Source organism: Carlito syrichta, unplaced genomic scaffold, assembly GCF_000164805.1.
Source record: "Carlito syrichta isolate Samal-C Ts95f unplaced genomic scaffold, Tarsius_syrichta-2.0.1 Scaffold136318, whole genome shotgun sequence".
NCBI lineage: Eukaryota > Metazoa > Chordata > Mammalia > Primates > Tarsiidae > Carlito > Carlito syrichta.
In genome coordinates this window covers 124,141-129,385 of record NW_007080414.1, presented here as the reverse complement: position 1 = coordinate 129,385, position 5,245 = coordinate 124,141, and the positions used below count along the sequence as shown (strand labels likewise).

The 5,245-nt window shown below is 55.4% G+C and overlaps 1 long non-coding RNA gene across 2 annotated transcripts; it reads right to left on the bottom strand.

Annotated features, from left to right (window-relative positions):
• Nucleotides 1-4,007: 4,007 nt before the first annotated feature.
• On the bottom strand, nucleotides 4,008-5,245 carry LOC110594783. Of its 2 annotated transcripts, none has more exons than XR_002481455.1 (3): nucleotides 5,155-5,245; nucleotides 4,280-4,528; nucleotides 4,008-4,152 (listed from the first exon to the last, which is right to left on the bottom strand). It is a non-coding gene; the product is annotated as an uncharacterized LOC110594783 (long non-coding RNA). The 2 variants fall into 2 exon arrangements; XR_002481456.1 differs by having other exon boundaries at nucleotides 4,008-4,111.

Below are 5,245 nucleotides of genomic sequence, written 5' to 3'. Positions count from 1 at the left end.
GGCCTCAGCGGATTGGCTGAGATGTGGGCCCGGCTGCTCCCGCCACGTGAACCAGAGGGGGGAAAGGACACGTGGGGGAGACCCGCAGCCGGAGCGGCCGGAGAGTCTCACTCTGGGGCCCAGGCTGGAGGGCAGGGGCACGCTCCCGGCCACCACAGCCTCGACCTGCTGGGCTCAAGTGGTCCTCCCGCCTCAGCCTTCCGAACAGCTGGAACCACGGGCGCGCGCCACTGTGCCCGGCTCATTTTTTGACTTATGGTAGAGACCAAGTTGCCCAGGCTAGCCTCGAACCCGACTCAGGCAGTCCTCTCCCTCTGCCTCCAAAAGTGCTGGGATGACAGGCGTGAGCCACCACGCCCAGCCACTTCTTGTAGAGACGGAGTCTCACTATGTCGCCCAGGCTGTTGGTGCTGAACTCCTGGGCTCAAGCGATCCTCCCTCCTCGGCCTCCTAAAGTGCTGGGAAGACAGGTGTGAGCCACCACACCGGGGCTCTTATCCTGCTTACTCTTGGAGGGCCCAGCTCAAAAGCCACCTCGCCAGCCTCACTCCTTGGGCCTTGCCCGGATGTGTCACGGGCACCACAAATGTGCCAAGTCCAGAACTCCCTTCTTGCTGCCCCTCCTCAATCTTGGCCCATCTCCTCCCAGTCGCTGTGTCCCCGTCTGAGCATCTACCCTTTCGACCGCCTGATCCAATCCATCGGCTGCTATCCCTGGTGGCCAGTCAAGGAGAGAGGCAGAAACTGGCAGGAACGGGTGTTTATTTATTTGTGAGTTGGAATCTCACTCTGTATCCCAGGCTAGAGTGCAGTGGCAGGCTCACAGCCACCACAGCCTCGACCTGCTGGGGGCCGGCGATCCTTCTGCCTCGGCCTTCTAAGCAGCTGGAACCACAGGCATGCGCCACCATGCCCGGCTAATTGTTTGATTTATTGTAGAGACGAGGTCTCGCCAAGTTGCCCAGGCTGGTCTCGAACCCCGGGCTCAGGCAATCCTCTCACCTCAGCCTCCCAATGTGCTGTGATGACAGGCGTGAGCTGCTGCGCCTGGCCTGGTTCTTCTTTCAACAGAATGCTGGAGTCTTTGATGATCATCTGAGTAAAGGGATATATGCCTTAAAAAAAAAAAATCCCGGCCGGGCATGGTGGCTCACGCCTATAATTCTAGCACTTTGGGAGGCAGAGGCGAGGGGATTGCCTGAGCCCATGGGTCCGAGACCAGCCCAGGCACTTGGTGAGACCTTGTCTCTACGATAAAATTTAAAAAAACTAGCCGTGTGTGGGAGCGCATGCCTGAAGTTGCGGCTGCTTGGAGAGGTGAGGCAGAAGGATCGCCGGAGCCCAGCAGGTCGAGGCTGCGGTGGCCGGGAGTGTGCCACTGCCCTCCAGCCCGGGCCACAGAGTGAGACTCCAACTCAAACACAAAGAAATGCCCTTCAAATTTTAAGCAGGTTTTTTATTTATTTGTATTTGTTGTAGAGATAAGGTCTCACCATGTTGCCCAGGCGGGTCTCAAGCTCCTGGGCTCAAGCGTTCCTCCCCCCTCGGCCTCCCAAAGGGCTGGAGGACGGCACGAGCCCCCGCGCCGGGCCCTGCCTTTGTTGCTGCCCAGACGGTTTCATCCTGAACCCAAGAGTCCTGCTGGGTTGCATCAGCCTCCCTCTGGCAACTTTTTTCTCGGCCTCTTTCCTTGCTCCTTCCTTCCCCTTCCTCCCTAAGGCATGCTTATCTGACCACAAGCTTGCTCAGGAATTCCAGTGGATAATCTAAAACCAGATCCGGAATGGAGTCTGACTGCAGGACCCACCCACTTCGAGGCTGTCAGGAGACAGTGAATCCAAAACCTGACTGCACCAGCCAGACCTCTGCCTTCCAAGCGCCTGAGACTACAGGCGTGCGCCACCACGTCCAGCTAACTTTTTCTGATTTATTGTCGAGACGAGGTCTTCTTATGTTGCCCCAGCTGGTCGCAAGCTCCAGGGCTCATCCTCCCACCTCAGCCTCCCAAAGTGCTGAGATTCCAGGTGTGAGCCACCTTACCTGGCATGATTCATTCATTATTATGTTAAATAAGATCCTTGACATTTGTTCATTTGATATGTGAACGAAAAACATGATTTTACCTAAAAAAGTTGTACTTTGACCCCTGACATTGGCTACCCCCACCCCACACCCCAATCTATCCTCACGTGACAATTTAACTTTCTAAATGTCTCTTTATCTACCCACGTCTCTCCGTCTGACCTGCCTCTGCCAGTTTGTCTGAAGTGGCTTTATTGGGCTCTCACCTGGTCCTCTTACCGTCTAAATTTAGGGTTCCCACCCGAGAGGACAAGTGGGTTCTGGCTTCCTGCAGGAATGAATTTAAGCACAAGCTGTTAAGTAGGAAATGAAGGTAAGTTTTATTAAAGGAATAGGCTGGACGTGGTGGCCTGTAATCTCAGCACACTGGGAAGCCGAGTTAAGAGGACCTCTTGAGGTCAGGGGTTCGAGACCAGCCTGGACAACATAGCAAGACCCCATCTTCACAAAAAAAACCTTAATCGAGCATCGTGGTGTGTACCTGTCATCCCAGCTATTCAGGAGGCTGAGGTGGGAGGATTGTTAAGAGACCGGGAATGCCGGGCGCAAGTGGCTCACGTCTGTAATCCCAGATCTTTGGAAGGCAGAGGTGAGAGGACTACCTGAGAACACGGGCTCGAGACCAGCCTGGGCAACATGGCGAGACCTCTTCTCTACAATAAATCAAAAAATTAGCCAGGCATGGTGGTGCACACCTGTAGTTCCAGCTATGGGAAGGCTGAGGTGGAAAGTTCACCAGAGCCCGCAGGTTGAGGCTGGGGTGGTTGTGAGCGTGCCACGGCACTCCAGCCTGGGTGACAGAGTGAGACTCCAATTCCCCCCCCCCCAAAAAAGAGCCCAGAGGTTCCAGGCTGCAGTGAGCTATGACCACGCCACTGTACTCCAGCCTGGATGACAGAGTGAGACCCTGTCTCTACAAAAGCAAAATAAGTATATAAAGTGACAGAGAAACAAGAAGATGGCCACTCCACGGGCAGGTCAGCCAATGTACATTCCTGCAGCTTCAGCTGTGAAAGGAGGGACCCCAAGAACCTTGGAATAGACTTGGCTTTAGGGCAGCCATTTTGCCCCAGTATAACCATTTCTGCTTCATCTCTACCCCTGACACACTTTGCTCAGCAGCTTGCACGGCCTGCCTGTCCCTCTTACCCTATAATCATTAACAAGAAAATCACCTTTCCCAAAACTTGTTCCTGGAACCAGTTTCCCAGGGTCAGGCCATAAAAATCAGTGATTACTCTGTCAGGCACGGTGGCTCAAGCCCGTCATCCTAGCACTTTGGGAGGCTGAGGCCAGAAGATTATCTGAGCTCAGAGGTTCGAGACCAGCCCAGGCCACTTGGCAAGATTTCTTCCCTCCAATAAATCAGAAAATAAGCTGGGCGTGGTGGCGCATGCCCGTATTCCAGCTACTTGGAAGGCTGAGGCGGAAGGATCACCTGAACCCAGCAGGTTGACGCTGGGGTGGCCATGAGCATGACACTGTCCTCCAGCCTGGGCAACAGAGTGAGACTCTGGCTCAAAAGAAAAAAGAAATCAGTAATTACTCAAACCCCCTTAAGCATGTCCCGTCCTAATAATCTTTCTCTTTCTTCCAGACATTTATTTGTATCAATACATTATCAGTCATCCATGAGGACCTGCAGACAACACCCCAGACCACCAGGGAGGCATCCATATGAATACATTGGGTTTTTGTTTGTTTTTTTGAGTGGGAGTCTCACTCCGTCGCTCAGGCTGGATGGAGTGCAGTGGCCTCACGGCCACCCCAGTGTCGACCTGCTGGGTTCAGGCAATCCTTTCGCCTCAGCCTTCCAATTAGCTGGATCCACAGGCGCGTGCTACCACGGCCGGCTCATTTTTGATTTATTGTGGAGATGAGGTCTCGTCAAGTTGCCCAGGTTGGTGTCGAACCTGTGGGCGCAGGCAGTCCTCTCGCCTGGGCCTCCCAGAGTGCTGGGATGACAGGCTGAGCCGCCAAGCCCAGCCAGATACACGGTTATCGTGCGGCCACCGGAAGACATGAGATGCTGGTGCCCCGAGATGTCAAGAACCAAGAATTATGCAACGGCTGTCGACATCAAAGAACGCAGCCCTGGGCATTCCTTTGGGCCCAAACCCCTCCAAGCCCAACCCCCACCCTTGTCCCAAGAGCCCTTAAACACACCCAGTCCTCATCCCTTCGATGCCACACTCACCTGCGTGCAGGCCCCTTTCCGCCTGTCAAAGGGGAAGAATAAACTTTCCTTCTTTGTGCTTTGTTGTGATCGTCCATTATTCCCAAGGTACCGGCCCACCTTGCCTCAGTTTGCTCTTCAGGCCGGAAAACGAAAGCGAGTTTCTTGAAATGACAGAGAGCGGCCGCCCCACCGGCAGGGCAGCCTGGCTGGGTCTGTGGCTGTCTCTTCAGCACATGCCAAGCGAGGACTGGAGCACGCCTGCGTTTTCTGGGAAAGAAACAGGAAGCCTCTGGAATCCAGATAGCCTTCCCTTTTTGAAGTCGGTCGAGTAACCTCTAGGACCACCCAGTAGCCACGGGAACTGTCAACGGTCATGGTGCTGCTGGTGGGAGTGCCTTCTGGCATGGTAATGCATTCTGCTTCGCGCATAATAAGCAAAAGGGCAAGTAATGGTGGCTTTAGACGCCATCTTGGTCTCGGTTGGCTGCTGCTGGCTTTGGCGGGTCTTGTCACTGACAGTGAGGTTTAGGCTTTATCACCTTCGTTTGGGGAAACTGGTCCTACAGGGGACCTCTCTCACTGCAGACCAAACCTCTCTCTTTTTCGTTTCTGGAGTGGGAGTCTCACTCTGCCGCCCAGGCGGGAGCGCAGGGGCATGCCCCCGGCCACCGCAGCCTGACCTGCTGGGCTGGGGCAACCCTTCCGCCTGAGCCTTCCAAGTAGCTGGAACTACAGGCACGCACCACCGCCCCTGGCTCGTATTTCTCGATTTACGGCCGCGACGAGGTCTGGCCAAGCTGCCCGGGCTGGTCTCAGGCGGTCCTCCCACCCTGGCCTCCCAAAGTGCTGGGATCACGGCTGTGAGCCCCGCGCCCGGCCTCCCGCGCTCTTACATTCACGTGCTTCGTGTCCCTGGGATGCGGACGAGGTCCTGGCTGTGCTTTCGGTCTCCGCGTGACCGGCGACGCCAGGCCACGGCCCTGC